At 40.0% G+C, this 18280-nt stretch overlaps 1 pseudogene; it reads right to left on the reverse strand.

Annotated features, from left to right (window-relative positions):
- Nucleotides 1–16320: 16320 nt before the first annotated feature.
- Nucleotides 16321–17117, reverse strand: LOC146168220 (52 kDa repressor of the inhibitor of the protein kinase-like; annotated as a pseudogene).
- Nucleotides 17118–18280: the final 1163 nt, after the last annotated feature.

Raw genomic sequence — 18280 nt, forward strand, 5'->3', positions numbered from 1 at the left:
AAACGACCTGCCACCAATACTCACTTCAGGTTCAAATTTTCTTTTACTTGCCATCAGTTTCACTACTTGTAAAATAATTTACAGTCAAAATTAGCTGAAAGCTATGGTCTAATTTGGACTTGCCTGAAAGGTTAGGATAACACCAGCAACTATTTTTAACTGTGCTCAGTGCTAAATGAAGTATAAACTGGCCAGGGTTGCCAGATTATAAAGGCAACAATATACCAAACTTTGAATTAAAATATACCAAATATATACCAAACCTATTTTTTTTCATCAAGAACCTTGAAAAATAAATGTTCGAACCTTAAAAAATAAAACAATGCATTGATATGAATTTATATGAATGGAAAACTTTAGTCAAGTAATTCAAACTCATTTCCATCCTCATTTTCTAGATCATACATATTATGTGAATTAGAGTTTTCGAACATTCGTTGGGTAACATCAAATTTCTTAAAGCATTCTCCTTTCATAATTAAACAATGCCTTACTCTCAGAATTGCTTCTAGTATTGGAAGTTTAAGCCTATTTCGGAATTTAGTTTTTACACAAGTGACGTGGCTAAATATTCTCTCAACAATAGCGTTACTGACTGGAGTAGCCAAACAAGCAAGAGCATAATGTGCTAACTCCGTGCAGGGTTTACAACTATCAAGAGTTTCATAGTTTCGGATACTAAGCCAAAATGGAACAGTTTCTTTTGGTAATCCGTCAGTAAAAGCAGACTTTTCTTCTTCCCATATGTGACAAATTAACTTTCTGTACTGGCTTTCAAAATCTGGGTTACGTGATAGAAGGTGCTGAAATGGAAGTTGCGAAAACGGTAAACGTGACATCTGTGAAAGAACCACATTTGGATGAAGGCCACTGAGACCTTGAAAAATTTGCTTAGACAAACACATTTGGATGAAAGGCCACTGCGACCTTTTTGCTTAGTCCTTTTCTTAACTTGAATCAACAATTCCATTAAAAACTGCATGCAGCTCAAGTAGAAGATCCACTGAAACTATAAATTGAGACCATTCTGAACGAAATTTTCGTTGACCATCACGTGGTTTCCATTTCCTTGATGCCATTATTATTCAGTAACTTCAGTCCTAGACTCTACTGTTACTGTTAGGGTTGCCAGATTGTAAAGTAAATTTGTGGTAGAAATTCAGGCGCTCTTTCACTTATGTACGTGAAAAGTTATGCAAAAAACAAAACAAAATAATACCGCATACCACAACGCATATTGTTTGGGTTAGGGTGCGGGTTAGCGTTTGGGTGTGGGTGGGTCAAGTAATATTATGTTTCTTATTAATAACTTGACCCACCCTCACCCTAACCCAAACAATATGCGTTGTGGTATGCGGCATTTGAAGAAAGTTTTTTTTTATTAATTTTCACGTACATAAGTGAAAGAGCGCCGAAATTTAGAAACAGTTTTTTTAATTTCAAAAATATACCAAGAATATACCAGTTCTCCAAAATATACCAAACGAAAAAATCGCATACCAAACAGGTTTGAAATATACCAGATTTCTGAAATTTGGTATATAAATATACCAGTTGGCAAGCCTGAAACTGGCTACTATAAACACAAAACGTCATAAAAGGTTTGTAAAGTCATAAACGTTTAAAACGTTTCTGAAGTCATAAACGTCTAAAACTGGACATATTTACAAATACAAAAGTTAAGTCACTTAAATATTTGTCAACATTTTATTACATTTTTTGAACCTCAAGTGGGTCACTGAGAAGGCAGTGGTGGGTCACTTCGTGACCCGCGGGTCAGTGGTTCGCCATCCCTGGACTATAGCATGTGAGATCACGCGATTATCGTGGACACAGGGAAAAATTATTTCATTATTATATTACTGTTAGGGATTCTTATTATTGTGGTTATAGTTAATATTAGGGTATTTGTCGCTATGTATTGCTGCAGTTTTAAAGAAATATTCTATGATAAGGGAAAGTGTTATGTAAAAGTCTTTGATTAGTTGTTGATTGTTTAGTTGATAATGTATGTAAATTATTGTAATGCGCGAGCTCGTTGTTGTTGTAAATAATTTAATTAATAATGGTAATTACGTTTCTTGGTATTTTTGAGAATCAGGCAACAGTCTTACTGAGGCAGAACATTAGCGCTAAGATTAAATATACCAGAACTCACGCTAAATTGTTATTTACGATAAATATAAGGTCGTAAAATTGGTGTCCCTGAGTATCGTAAAAGATGGTTAATGCAAAATTATGCTCTTTAAGCATACTCTAAGTCTAAGACCACGTGCTAAGTGTGCAATGGACACAACTTATTTCCCCTCAACCGCAGCTTGTAATTTAGCTGACTTGGCACACAGCTCGGCGCAGATGTTGCGCTAATCGTGGCATAATAACACCGGGAAAAAACGATCTTCGATTAGTATTGCAGGTAGTGAAAGACGTGCTTGTAATTTAGCGCTCGTTCCGTTCATGGAACTTGAAACCTGGGCTGCTGATAGTCGAATTAGGTGATTCTCCCACAATTAATCACACATATTTCACGGTCTTGGTTGTTTGTTTGCCTGAAGTTAACGATTGTACACCGTGATTTCGCAGCTGGCGCCTAACAGGATTGTCGACGACGCACGTGGTCGTTTTTGCTGGACGTATTTGGCTGTTTCTGATTAGTTTTTTTTATCACGTCTTGCAATCACCATTCTATGGCGTCATACTGTCACTGTTTTATGACGTCATTATTCGTTTTTCTTTTATAAAGGAGGCATTGGAGAAACTTGCAAAAGACAAAGAGCAAAAGCCAAAATGTCGACAGCAGGCAAATGGACTCTATGAAATAGAGTTGCTCGAAACTGGAATTTTATTGTTTTTTTAGAATAGCGTACTCGAGCGCTTCCAGGCAACTCAAGCTTCTCTTTAATCAAAGCAGCAAAACCTCAACATTGATTCAGCATTGTGTGCCTCTTTGGCAGAATCCCTACAGACTTATGGAGAACAATCCTGACTCAAGTGCCAGATTAAAAAATCGAAGACGCGATGATGTCCGAAATCGAAGACGCGATGATGAGGATCTAGGCAGTGGCCGTTTAGTTTCAGATGCAATGGATAATCAATCACCTAAAGACAGATTTTGGGTAGTTTTTATTGCAGTATTTGACAGCCTAATATGTGCGCTGGAGAAACGTCGCGAGGCATACACCCTATTGAACACACAGTTTAGTTTTTGGCGAAATCTGCATGACCTAAACACCTGCGCAGATCCAAGAAAGTACTGTCAGACTTTTAGAAGCATATCCTCAGGATTTGGAAGATGGATAAAAGATGAACTAGCTCAGTTTTCAGAATTCTTAAAGTACATTGGTATTGATTGCTACTCTCCAGAACTCAACTATTTCACTTTGTTCAAAGAAAACAATATTGACACCACGTTTCCTAACATTGACAATTTGTTACGTATTTATCTATGTATGATGGTAACTAATAGTACTGGATAAAGATCGTTTTCATAAATGAAGTAAATTAAAAACTATCTGCGAAACACAATGGAGGAAAAGCGGCTACACTATTTAACTCCTTTGAATGTAAAAAATGACGTTCTAAAGTCCCTAAACTCATCCGAAATAATTGCCAAATTTGCAGAAATCAAAATGCGTCGAAAAGACATTTAAATAATATTGTTGAAGTTTTATATTTCTTGCAAATAAAACATTACATTGGACTTTTTTGTTGTAGAATGTAGTTTTAATTCATAAAATATTTAATTACTTCCGGTGATTATTTTTGTACATCAGATCAATCTGCCACAGGCCCCGCACTTAGTTAATCCGGCACTGGGAGGGAGACTGCGTGAATAGAGTCGCCACACAACTCCCCCAGAAGCGAAAAAATAATTAACGAGGCGAAAAATGACTAACGATCAGAGTATCGCGCCCGTGGCCGAACATGTCGATGGGGCCTGTTGCGCGCGTAAGACGATAGAGCCGAAGTTGCCGGTAGCTGAACCCGCTGTCCAGCCGGTGCATGCGTAAACTTTCGCTGTGTTTGCGTTGCTGGAGGCCGGACTGCTGTTGCCTTGTTGGGACGTCGTCCTCGTCGAGGCGGTTGCGACACTTGAACCGGATGCATCGTGTCCAAGTACGCCGGTTTAAGGCGACCGACACCAGCTGCTCCTTTCCGCCCAGTTTGCATGCCTTTGGGCCGTGTTCGGTTTGCATGCCTTTTGGGCCGTGTTCCAGTTTGCATGCCTTTGGGCCGTGTTCGATTACCCTGAATGGCCCATCGTGGGGAGGTGTTAGTGGAGGACGATGCGAAACCTCGAGGTATGGGTGGCCGGTGGGTGGAATGACGTGACATAGGTACTGGGGCAAACGCTCGAATAGCCTCGTGCAGGTGTTTGAGGAAATCTAGAGGAGGGGGTGCAGCCTTCTGAGTTGGAATATCTCCTGGAACCTTGATTGGTGAGCCATAAACCAACTCCGATTAAGATGCTTGTAAGTCCTCTTTATGAGCTGTTCTGATTCCTAAAAAACCCACGGTAGCTCGTCAACTCAGTTGGGACCTGTTAAACGCGACATTAAGGAACTTTTTAAATGGCGATGAAACCTTTCTACGAGGCCGTTGGCTTGTGGGTGAAAAGCGGTGGCTCGGTGCAGGTTGATGCCGAGTAGTTTGTTTACCGATGACCATAGCTCCGATGTAAACTGCGGGCCGCGATCTGATGCAACATTTGTCGGGATGCCAAATCGTGCCACCCAGTTGCAAACAAATGCCCTCGCGCATGTGATGGTTGTTGCATCTTTTATCGGAATCGCTTCAGGCCATCTCGTGTACCTGTCAACCATAGTTAAAAAATAAACATTACCTGTTGTATTATTGATCAGAGCAGTTAAGTAATAGGCAATGAAGCGAAACCAACCACGGTTTAAGTAGCAAAGAAAACAATTAGCATAGCAGCACAATAGCATTGTAATCCATCAGCAATCAGCACAAGAATGCGAACAACGTAATTAAGCCGCAGGGTGCGAAACGGCTACAGTACATGGCTCAAAAAGCGTAATACTTAACACCTCCCAAACAAAAATACAAAGCTGCGCAATAACAATATCACGACATTAACAACAAAAACGTTGCGGAGGCTTGCGACGTCGATTAGACCATCGCGTATTAGTCGGACCGTACTCGGTAGTTGTCTGGGATGATACCGGTAAATCACCGGAAGGCCCGTCATCGATATGAGCGTCATCATTCACCGGTGTTGGAAGTTCACCGGGATTTTCATCTTCGGGAGATGCCTGTCGCGGACGGAGCTGGTCAATGTGGCGGCGCCACAGTTGTCCCTGAGGTATCATCTTCACAGTGACCGATCGGGTGCCGTGAACGTCTGTCACAACGGCTGGAACCCAGCGTGGGTCATGGTTGTGCTTAGGTCCATGATACAAAGCGTAGCACGGCATTCCAACCTTGTACGACCTTTGTGCAAAGCGATGTTTTTTAGCGTTTGCACGTGACGTTTCTCTTGATAACCGTCCTTAGGCAATGTGTGGCGGTGAAGGAAAAAGTGATTCCACCGTTGTGCGCATCTGACGGTTATTGAGAAGTTGACTAGGAGAATACCCGTTCCCAGTCGGCGTCCTGGGATATTGCATGACAAATTCCACTATCGCTTGCTTCGGAGGCATTCCAGACTTTCTCAAAGCCTGTTTGAAAGTCTGAACAAGACGTTCAGCTGCGCCATTTGTCGCAGCATGGTAAGGAGCTACAGTAAGGTGATCTATTCCCCTTTCCTTGCAGTAAGTTCTCATCAGATGTAAACATCGGAGCGTTGTCAGTTACTATCGTATGGGGAAACCCGAAGTGAGAAAAATCAGTCTCTAAAAGATCCCCAGTCGCTTTTTCTGTAATAGACTGCGTCATGTGGATGCATGGATACTTTGAATAAGCATCGATCATGACCAGCCAATTGTGGCCCATAAAGTTGATTAATTCACATGTACCCGAGACCAAGGTTTTTCGGGTAGAATCCATTGATGCAATAAAGCTTTTGGTGGAGCATTTTGATGCTCGGCACAACTATGACATTTGTGACAAATATCCATGATGTCTCTGTCAATATTGGCCAATAAACCGCTGTTCTGGCCAGTTTCATTTTCTGCATTCCCAAATGACTTTGGTGCAACAAGAGTACGCGCTGAATTAGCAGGTATCACCAGTCGACAGCCGTACAATAAACAGCGGTAGCTGATGCTTAGTGAATCCACAATCTGACTGTAGCGATACAAGGGATCTCCAACATCAAAATCTTTATGTGGCCACCCTTCTTGTGTATGTCTCATCACTTTGGAGAGAACGCAGTCCTTTGCAGTTTCCTTTACAAGAGCCATAGCATCAGCGGGTTTCACTTGACTACTCAAAGTAGTGATTGCACAACCATATCTCAATCTACGGAAGTTTCCTCCTTATCAAAAGTTGCATATTTTCCCGCTGGTAGTCGACAAGGGCGTCGGAGATTTCGACACATGTTCTGGTGGGGGCATATTTATGACATCATCGACTTTACTACCTTTGGCAATACCCTCCTTGGTGAGAACATGTCCAAGGTATTCAACTTTTTCCTGCGCAAATTTGCATTTCTCCAACCGACAACGTAGACCCTTTTCATCAATGCTTTGAAGCAAACGACGCAAATTTTGCAATTGATTCTCTTTAGAAGAACCGCTGACCAAGATGTCATCTAAAAATACCGCCACACCTGGTAAATCGTGAGTGATGTCGTTCATTAACTTTTGGAAATAACCCGGTGCAGAAGAGATTCCGAAAGGTAACATATTTTGAAGAAAAGCGCCTCGATGAGTACTGAGGGCTAACCTCTTTCGGCTTTCTGGGCCAAGTCTGATCTGGTTGTATGCATCTGCCAAATCTATCTTGGTAAAACCGTGACCTCCTCCAAGTTTCTGCTTTAGATCACTTGGTAACGGTAGTGGCTGGCGATGTGTCTCGAGTTGAGGATTCACAGTTACAGAGTAATCGCCGTCCACCAGATGCCTGTCCTGGTAATGGCGCCTTTCGCACAGGCACCACAGGTGTACCCCAATCATTAAATTGCACAGGCGTCCATGTGCCGTTTCGAACTACTGCCTCGTAACTTTGATTTAAACCCTCGAGCAGAGTAACCGGAACGGGCCTTGGCTTGTGATACACCGGAGTTGGATTTTTCATAAACTGCGCTTCTAATTCAAAGCCTTGTAAGGTTCCCAATTCTTTTTTAAAGAGATTAGGAAAATCCATGCAAATCCTCTTACACGAATGGAATCTCTTCCCAGAATGTTTAAATTGCTTAGCTTCGTTACGTAAAACGTGAGCATGCTGGTGGCATCTGAGTTAGGAACATTGACCTTCAAACGACAGCAACCGATAATATTAAGAGAATGGCCGGAAGCTGATCGATAAGCCACGCTTGTGTCATCAAACTTCGGCCGCCCAATAGTTCTCCAAACATTGGTTGATAAAATGTTACCACCTGCAGCGGTATCGAGTTCTACGTTGAACGATTTGGAGTCGACGACCAGTGAATAAATCATTTTTGGCATAAGCTGGCAGTCAAGAGATGCCACTGACCTTACGCTCGAAATCTGCATCTTCTTGCGACATACTGCTTGCAAATGTCCTGTGCACTTGAAGTTTTTGAAACGACAGGTTGTCGCAAGATGTCCAGGCTTCCCGCACCTATGACATTTTAACAACGGTTCCTTTTGCGAATCCTGAAAACCGGACTTCCATGGCTTCTTGTGGCCTTTGAGCTTGTTTACTGAGAGATCCATTTCTGCCTCGAAAACAGTTTCTTTGGCAGTCCGAGCAGCATCTTCCGTCTCCGTGGCAATCTGTATAGCCCGCGAAAACGAAAGCGTCATTTTTTCACCTTGAATACCGCCTTCAGGACAGCCTCATTGCCCACAGAACAGAAACGGGTCCGTAATGCTTCGTCCAAAGGGTCGGTGATAGATGGAAAGTCGCAGGTACTAGCGTCTTGACAAATACGTGCTGCAAGTTCCTGGATAGATTCTCCCGGCTTGCGCTTCATATCGCTCCAAAATTTGAAACGCTCTCTTACCACGAAACGTTTGGGGCCGTACTGCTCATCCATGAAAGCTTTAATCTCGCCCAGCTTTAGGTCATTAACCTGTTTGGGTGGAGAACTCTGCGATGCCAAATTGGCCAGAAGCTTGTATACAGTACCGCTCTGATTCGTCAGAAAAATTGCGCTTGTCTCGTCTCGGGAACTTCATGAGCCTTGACAAAAGTATAAACCCTTGACAAATAGTCTTGCCACAGCTCCACTGTAGAATCGAACGCGCAAAAACTAGGCGTGGCTTGGGGCACGCTATTACGGGGTGAAGAAGAACTTTCATCTGAGGATGTCTTCTTCAGTAGCGTCATCATAACTTCCATCTGTTCTTGATGACGTCTTTCTTGAACTTCCACTTGCTTTTGCATAAATTCGAAAAACTTTTCCATCGTCAGCCTTGAAGAAGATTTCCAATAGCGTGGAGTCTAACAATGAAAGCAAAAATATCCTCGTCGCCAATGTTGTATTCTTGATCAGAGAAGTGAAGTAGTAGGCAATGAAACGAAACCAACCCGTTTAAGTAGCAAAGAATTCAATTAGCATAGCAGCACAATAGCATTGTAATCCATCAGCAATCAGCACAAGAATGCGAATAACGTAATTAAGCCGCAGGGTGCGAAACGACTACAGTACATGGCTCAAAATGTAATACTTAACACTACCTTGAGAAGGTGAAAGTGGGTCGACTATGTCGATATTCACATCGGAAAACCGGACGTTGGACAACGGGTAATGCTGTAAAAGTGCGCGCACATGTTGGTAAACCTTCGCTTTTTGGCAAGATGTGCATTGTTTGGTCCACAAGCCGACATCTTTGTTGAGACCGTGCCATACAAATTTGGAAGCCACGAGTCGACTGGACCATGGATCTGAAATCTTTGCAAATGCGAACGTTAAAGGTTTATGATCCGTGTACTTGGTGAAGATTCGACCTTCGAGGAAATACCGAAAATGTCTGATAGCTAAATGCAAAGCTAACAGCTCACGGTCGAAAGCGCTGTATTTAACTTCGGGTGGTCTTAATTGTTTACTAAAAAACGCCAATGAACTGCTCGAGTACCCAACCGATTGAAGTTTCCGAAGAAAACACACATTGACGTGCCTTCTGTCGGAAACGGCGGTGAAAGAAACATAGACCCTGGTCGTTGACGTTAGCTGAATGGTTTTCGTGGTTGTGTGAAGGCGACGATGATGCGACCTTTGAAACAGTCATTCTTGTCCGACTACTGCTTGCTTGCCAAAGCGTATCTGCACGCTGGGCTAAATGGCGTGAATTGGTCAATTCCTCGCTTGCTAAAATAACGCGGACATCCTCGGGCATGCGCTGTAGGAACAAATGTTGTAAAAGAAAACAGGCCTCGTGTGAGCCCAGAAGCGCAAGCATGTCATCCATTAACTCATAAGGCTTACTGTCTCCTCAATCGGGCATGTTAAGCAGCTGAGAAGCTCGTTCCTGGGGTGAAAGACCGAAAGTGCTCAAGAGCCTTTGCTTAATCGCGTTGTATTTTCTGTTTTGCGGTGGATTCTCCAATAGGTCGATGGGGCGTTGTGTGGTGTCTTGATCTAGGGCTGCAACCACGTGGTAATATTTCGTAGTGTCAATCGCTACATTGCGCAATGCGAATTGCGATTCTGCTTGTTGGAACCAGACATGTGGCTGCGCAGACCAGAAGTCCAGAACGAAGGCAGTTTGAGGGCAACGGCGTTTTCCACTCTTGCTTGATTTTCGTCTGCCATATTCTTTTGAAAAAAAAGGCAATTGTACGCTTCGTCATCTGCAGTGTGGCAACTCGAGTGTGACGTTAATTAGGTCACCCTCGAGCTGTTTCACGCCAGGAATTATGCTGGAGGGAGACTGCGTGCATAGAGTTGCCACAACACATACTTATGGCAGTACCAAGATTATTCAGAATAGGATTTGTTCAAGTCATTGCTTAGGTGGTCGCCCTGTTACACATACTTTATAAGGCAGTACACAATAACTGCTTGGGTGGCTGTAAAGTCGAATAGTTGTGCTGTAAAAATGACAGCCTCCTTGTTATATGAACAACGGACACGGTCATGCTTTTCTTATATGATATTTTGTTGTATTCTCCAGACTGCATGTAGCACCCTGACTCTCCTATAAAAACACATAAAGTAAATTGGGCTACAACAGGGGTCGTGACTTTTTTATACAGCCTGTCACTGAACTGTCGCTGCGAGTTTGTATGAATTAAAAATAATACTAAATCTAGGTCGGAGATGCCCTGGATAAGTGTTTTAAGAGTTTCTATTGTTTAAGCAAGTGCTAAAAATGTGTTGTGATTGTAACTGCAGTAAAAACCTAGCAAACTCGTTGCATGCTGCAGTTTTTTATTAAAGTTTAAAAGTACTATATGTTTTACCCCATAAACTTGTATCTTGGACAGAGGGGATTAAAGTTAAAAACTTTATAGCATTTTTTCAATATTGGTTTGTTGAAAAGCAAGTCTATTCATCGTGAAAGAGCAAATCAAATAAAGTTGGGGAAGAAAGTTCGTTGCAGCTTAGAGAAGCAATAACTAACTAGACGGGGGTGCGATTGTTGTATATTTTGTGAGGGGGTATATTTTCAGGGCTTAGTATTTATTTTCAATTTTTACTTTATATTAATTTTTTTTTTTTTTTTAATTTTTTTTTTTTTTAATATTTTGTATTGTGTACTTTTTATTATATATCTTGTTTTTAATTTTCCTTAACTTGTTTCTGCAAGCAAAAACAGATATGGGCCGAAATCTTCCCCACTTAACCAACATATCAACACACAATTTTAAGTTGTGTAGGCCTGGTGTTGATATGTTGGATTAGAGTTGCCACCAGATTTCGCATTTAAATTTGCGGCGGTTAGTCGCTTCGTCACTTCACAAGCTGGACAAAGCAAGCGAATATGAACGAATTCTGTATGAAAGTTTTTCTGCTGCTAGATGGCAGTCTTTAGCTACAAAGAGCTAAAACGCAATATTTCAGGTTTTTGCCCCCCAAGCAAAGGCCCCTGGGAGGGCAGCCTCATAAACTTCTACAAAGCACCTACATACCACTCTACGCCATGTCTGAAAATTTGAAGGTTCTACGATGTCTACTTTTTCTATAAAGCTTCGGACAAAAATCGGTCTGAAACATACCATAGGAAACCATAGGAAACCAAAAAAGACTAGACGGGGGTGCGGTTGTTGTATATTTTGTCAGGGGGTATATTTCCAGGGCTTAGTGTTTATTTTTATTTTGTTTTAATTTTTTTTTAAATTGATTTTATTTATTTATTTTTTTCATATTCATTTTTTAATTTTTATTTTTTATTTTATACTTTTTATTTTTTAATATTTTGTATTGTGTATTTTATATTATATATTTCATATTTTGTTTTTCATATTCCTTAACTTGTTTCTGCAAGCAAAAACAGATATGGGCCGAAAACTTCCCCACTTTGATGCGAAAGGGGTTCAAATATGGCGTAGTATTTGGGGAATGATCGAAACATATATTTGATAAATAGAATTTACGTAGATAATGTCTATGGCCATTTTATTGCATTTTGGCCAGCTTACGTGTTTGAAAAGCAAATATTATCATTCTCCTAAAGACTTAAAATGGTTTAACGCCTATGGTTTGCAATACTTTTGCAAACTTTTACTCGGTAAATTTTTACCATGGCTTGGTCCGAGCAATCACTGTTAACACAGACTTTAAATCTGTAGTTTCAAACAATATGAAACACACTATTATGTGCCTAATACGCAAACTATTAAATCGAAAGTTTTGCTAGTTGGTTAGGCCTGATATTGGGATGTTGGTTAGAGCAACATGCACAACAGGTGCTATCAGAGAGGCGTACACTGCCTTAAAATTTCGCATTTAAATTTGCGGCGGTAAATACACCCTATTGACACTTCATTATTAGGCGAAGCTTATCGCAAAGTAATTGGTCGGCCCAAAAAATGCTGACGCCGCATTTAAAGCAAGCATTATAAATGTGTCGCCGATATTCTGCTTTGAACATCCCTACTCGAAATGCTTCCCTGCGTTAATTGTACGGTGGGTGAAACTTTATTCACGGCCTTTTTGTCTCTTTTTGTATTCTTTTTTTGTATTGCCGCGACAATACGATGAAATACGATTTGAAGAATATTTGAAAAAATCGTATTTCGAGAATATTTGCTATTTGCACCTGTATAGTATGCTACTCCAATCCAACATATCAACACACAATTTTAAGTTGTGTAGGCCTGGTGTTGATATGTTGGATTGGAGTTGCCACCAGATTTCGCATTTAAATTTGCGGCGGTAAAATAAGTTGTTTCTTAAGACCATTAAGTAATTTTACTAAAGAGAAGCCTCTTTTTGAAATGCAAGTCGCACGAGCCCAGTTTCGGACGTGCCACTTCGCACAATGAAAGTCTCACGCGCGGGACAATAAAGCGCAGCAGGCGGTAAGTCGCTTCGTCACTTCACAAGCTGGACAAAGCAAGCGAATATGAACGAATTCTGTATGAAAGTTTATCTGCTGCTAGATGGCAGTCGTTAGCTACAAAGAGCTAAAACGCAATATTTCAGGTTTTTGCCCCCCAAGCAAAGGCCCCTGGGGGTGCAGCCTCATAAACTTCTACAAACGACTCTACGATGTATACTTTTTCTATAAGCTTCGGACAAAAATCGGTCTGAAACATGCCATAGGAAACCAAAAAAGAAATAGACGGGGGTGCGGTTGTTGTATATTTTGTCAGGGGGTATATTTTCAGGGCTTAGTGTTTATTTTTAATTTTTAGTTTATTTTAATTATTTTTTTTAATGTTTTTTTTTTTAATATTTTGTATTGTGTACTTTATATAATATATTTTGTTTTTTATTTTCTTAACTTGTTTCTGCAACCAAAAACAGATATGGGCCAAAAAATTCCCCACTTAACTTATGCCTTTGATGCGAAAGGGGTTGAAATATGGCGTAGAATTTGGGGAATGATCGAAACATATATTTGATAAATAGAATTTACGTAGATAATGTGTATGGCCATTTTATTACATTTTGGCCAGCTTACGTGTTTGAAAAGCAAATATTATCATCCTCCTAAAGACTTAAAATGGTTTAACGCCTATGGTTTGCAAAACTTTTGCAAACTTTTACTCGGTAATTTTTTACCATGGCTTGGTCCGAGCAATCACTGTTAAAACAGACTTTAAATCTGTAGTTTCAAACAATATGAAACACACTATTATGTGCCTAATACGCAAACTATTAAATTGAAAGTTTTGCTAGATGGTTAGGCCTGATATTGGTATGTTGGTTGGAGCAACATGCACAACAGGTGCTAACAGAGAGGCGTACACTGCCTTAACATTTCGCTTTTAAACTTGCGGCGGTAAATACACCCTATTAACACTTCATTATTAGGCGAAGATTATCGCGAAGTAATTGGTCGCCCGAAAAAAAGCTAACGCCGCATTGAAAGCGAGCATTATAAATGTGTCGCCGATATTCTGCCTTGAACATCCCAACTCGCAATGCTTCCCTCCGTTAATTGTACGGTGGGTGAAACTTTATTCACGGCCTTACCTCTTTGTGTATTACCGCGACAATACGATGAAATACGATTTGGAGAATATTGGAAAAATCGTATTTGGAGAATATTTGCTATTTGCACCTGTATAGTATGTTACTCCAATCCAACATATCAACACACAATTTTAAGTTGTGTAGGCCTGGTGTTGATATGTTGGATTAGATTTGCCACCAGATTTCGCATTTAAATTGCGGCGGTAAAATAAGTTGTTTCTTAACAGCATTAAGTAATTTTACTAAAGAGAAGCCTCGTTTTAAAATGCAAGTCGCACGAGCCTAGTTGAGGACGTGCCACTTCGCACAATGAAAGTCTCACGCGCGGGACAATAAAGCGCAGCAGGCGGTAAGTCGCTTCGTCACTTCACAAGCTGGACAAAGCAAGCGAATATGAACGAATTCTGTATGAAAGTTTTTCTGCTGCTAGATGGCAGTCGTTAGCTACAAAGTGCTAAAACGCAATATTTCAGGTTTTTACCCCCCAAGCAAAGGCCCCTGGGGGTGCAGCCTCATAAACTTTTACAAAGCACCTACATACCACTCTACGCCATGTCTGAAAATTTGAAGGTTCTACGATGTCTACTTTTTCTCGGCCCATATAATAACGGCAAAAACAAGATATGTCCCGAAAATAAATTTTCGGCCCATATAATAACGGCAAAAACAAGATAACGTTTGAGAAACCCTGCTCCTATACAGACCCTAAACATAAAAAATATGCATTTTTGTTAAAAACTCCAAAAGCACCAATACATTTTTAGGTTACATGGGAAAATTTAATTCCAACAAAAGATGCACAAAAAGCGTTTTACCAGTGTCCGTCATAAACACAACATGTAAATAAAATACAGTATTATTAAACATAAACAGATTAGTTTGGGTTGCTTTTATAAACGTCATTTATACACAATAATATTGGTTACACATACTTATGGAAGTACCAAGATTATTCAGAAAAAGATGGGTTCGAGTCATTACATAAACTAGTGCTTAGGTGGGGGTCCTCTTACACATATATTATAAAGCAGTACACAAACTGCTTAGGTTGGTCCTGTAAAGTTGAATAGTTGTGCTTTTAGAATGACAGCCTCCTTGATATATGAACACGGACATGGTCATGCTCTTCTTATCTGATTGAATCTTGTCAATATTCCCCAGACTACATGTAGCACCTTGACTTTCCTATAAATAGTATACATAAAGTAAATGTAAAGTGACAGTTTTCCAGAGGTAGCATCATTGTACATTTAGCAGTATTATATCTACCATCAAATAGCAGCTAACTGTTTAGTAAAATGACATTTTTTTATCTTTATCTATTTGCCTTGATGTACAGCAGTGGTTCTTAACCTCTTCTAGTCAACCACCACCTGGTTTCACAAAAAATTGCCTCAATTTAATGTTATCATTTAGGCCAAAGAAAGAAATAAAGGACAAACTGAATCTTCGAGAGCAAGGGTATAATTTACAACAACAATAAATTGCAATATTATTTCCTTTAGCTTCAAAAATGTTCTGAATTCACCTTAAAAGCTGGAAAATAAACAAACCTTATCATTCCATGATACAAACAAAGTTTTTACTCCAAGAAAACCCTTCGAAGACAAACTGAATAACTTAGGCCAGGATCATCATTCGAGCGATTGGGAATGCTTTGTAAAACAAATATAGTTCGATTTGCTCCATCTGGATAAAATAAAACTATAACAATAGTGTCCCTGCATTGTCATTCAAATCTTGTCCATAAATATTTAAATTTAATTCATATTGCCAACCTTAAAAAAACATTTTAAACGAAATGTAAAAAAATAATAATAAACACTTGGTAATATTAAAAAAACACAATATTAGATTAACCAAAACGAAACAACAATTGTTTAGTTGATTCAGTTTTACTAAAAGAACAAATTATTTTACCCAAGTAATTTGAAAAAATAAAATTATTCAGACATATTTTGAACAACCATAAAACCAGCATTTACCAACTAATCAATATCAATCCAATCCAAAAGCAGTGTTATGAATTGAGTTAAAAACAAACATGTTTTCAGTTACCAAACCCCAATTATTTAATTTTAAAATAAAAAGTGAATCAAATTAGGGAAACAAACCTATTTGGGAGTGGATAAACAAGTAGTACTAAAAGTATCTTACAAAATCGATATTATCAACTTACAACTTGGCGGCACATCGCCACACTACTTAAAAAAAAACATAACTGAAGTGACGTGTTAACAACTGGTATCATTTATATACCAGGCACTACAAAATATAGTTTTCAACAGTGTTGTAAACAAAGCATTTTAAAATGACTTTTTTTTAATTTTTAAAGATGAAATATATTGCACCACCTTGCGGCGACAAATGCGCCATCTGGCGGTCGACTTTGCAGACCTCTCTGTTAGCACCTGTTGTGCCTACTAAACTTGCAATATCAACTAAATGGTGGTTAGCCTAAGACCCTTTAAAGCTTACTGTTGCTGTAAGTAACAAACGTTATAGTCACAACTCACGATTCGAACGTATACTATACATGTAACACTTGGTATGTTTTTTTAACAGATACGAATGGAGAATGGAAGAAATAGAAAATATACACTTATTGCGTAATACGACACAGAGAATAAACACTATCCACATGAAGTCTATACGTCTATTTTTTTCGACAATTCTATAATTAGGTCGTCGTAAATTAATTTAATATCGCGGTGAATCAATAAAGAGGTAAGGCCATTTAATCGAGGTTCACCCATATAGTAGAACGGAGGTAATTTTTGATGTATTTTTTAATTTACTGCTCACTTGATGCGGATGCGACTGGAAAAGTCGCAAATATTTGTAGCAATTTTGAAATGCAGGGAAATGTCTGCAGTTCACTTACACATCAATGATATTTGTTGGTTTGACTTCTTGGCGCTTCCAGTGATTTTGCCATCGCAAAAACTCAACTTCTACTGCATCTTTCGGTCCTGGAAGGAAGCGACACAACTCTTCAACAGAAGCTTCGATCCGCCCGAACGGTTCGGTTACACAGAACTTCGGAAAAAGAGACTGAACGGACAGTACCTTGGCAGAGTGTTCATTAAACCGTTCACGAAGCTGTGATATGGCAGTATCAATGAAGGGGTAAAAAACATTCCGCTTGTAGTGCGACGCTGGACAATCGGCCGGTGCGTATACTCTGTGAACTTGGCGTCCAATAATTCGGGGCAAGGTTATAGGACCGCCATGGCGTGCCTCGGCCTTCGAAACTAACATTGGAAATGTGTCATCTTCTCGCATCTGCTTCAATGTGTCCAACGCAGTTATTTACAGATGCTGCAGCCTTATGCAAATCCAAAGAGACGGTTTGGAGGAGCATTGCTAACGGTTTAGTAACTTCCAATACTCTTGCAGTAACCTCAGGCGCAAATAGCAATAATTGCTCACTGATGGCTCTCATTAATACAGCGCTTTACCTCCGTTGCGAGGACACGAAGTCAAAGAATCTAATGCTGCGACAACAGCAGGGTAAAGCTCTCTGAATATCCAAACAGAAATCTGCTTTTCGATCCATCGTTTCTGACAGTGTTGCTGCAGTCTTGTGTGAGCGCTTTCTGTCTGGACAAATATATCGTAGGCCTATAAACGATTGCAGAGAGGCCATTATTTCATTAGAATCAGAAAGGAATACGGCTGTAGATTAAATAGTGGCTAGTGCCGCAGATATTGGTGGCACATTTGAAGCTTTGTCCAGACAGAGATTCAGGTTGTGTGACGCACAATGTATAAACAGAATTTGGACATTTGTATTTTGCTCGCCATTATATGTTGCCCAGACATAGCTGCTGCGCCGTCATAACGCTGGGCCACCACAAAAGAAATGTCCACTACGGAGTCTAGAAGTATACCAATAATCTGTTTTGCCTATCCTTTTCCAGTTAAATCTGGTCCCACGGCAAAACATAGGAATCTCTTGCAAATGCGGAAGTCGTGAACGTAGCGGAGACACAATCTCAGTTGTTCCTGCTTCGAGAAGTCGATGGTTTCGTCCGCTATAGAATTGCAAAAAAGCTGGACTCGCATACCTCCCTCACTATAACTTTACGCATTGTGACATCGACGGCTTCAATCAGCTCATTTTGAGAAATGGAGGAAAATATACTGTGCATTGCAAGAAGCTTCATTTATATGGCGTTCGAGAACCGTGTCGCCAGATTGGACCATAAGCTGAAGGAGAGATCGAAAGTTTCCTTGAGAGTAAAGGTTTTCTGAGTCAAGTGGCCAATCGTAAAACCCGCTGATGTGCTGCTTTCTAATATTTTTGAGTTTTTCTACCTTTTCGCGTTCGAAAAAAGGCCATACAAAACTGTCAGATGGAGACCAAACAATGTCAAGGGATTCAAATCGCTCCCTGTCATCAATAACTGGTGTATCAATGGCATGTCCAATATCTAATGGCGAAATAGCATCCGAAAGTAATTCAAAAGTCTTGAGAGATTTGTTACCCTGGCTTGTCGAGGCTATTTCTGTTTCTGAATTTTCTGAATTTTTTCTGAATTTTTCACCCAACTTTAATTTTTTTCCCTTTTTTATCAATATTAATGGGCTGGACAAAATGCCACA

Source organism: Ascidiella aspersa, chromosome 1 (genome assembly GCF_963924565.1).
Source record: "Ascidiella aspersa chromosome 1, kaAscAspe10.2, whole genome shotgun sequence".
Taxonomy (NCBI): domain Eukaryota; kingdom Metazoa; phylum Chordata; class Ascidiacea; order Phlebobranchia; family Ascidiidae; genus Ascidiella; species Ascidiella aspersa.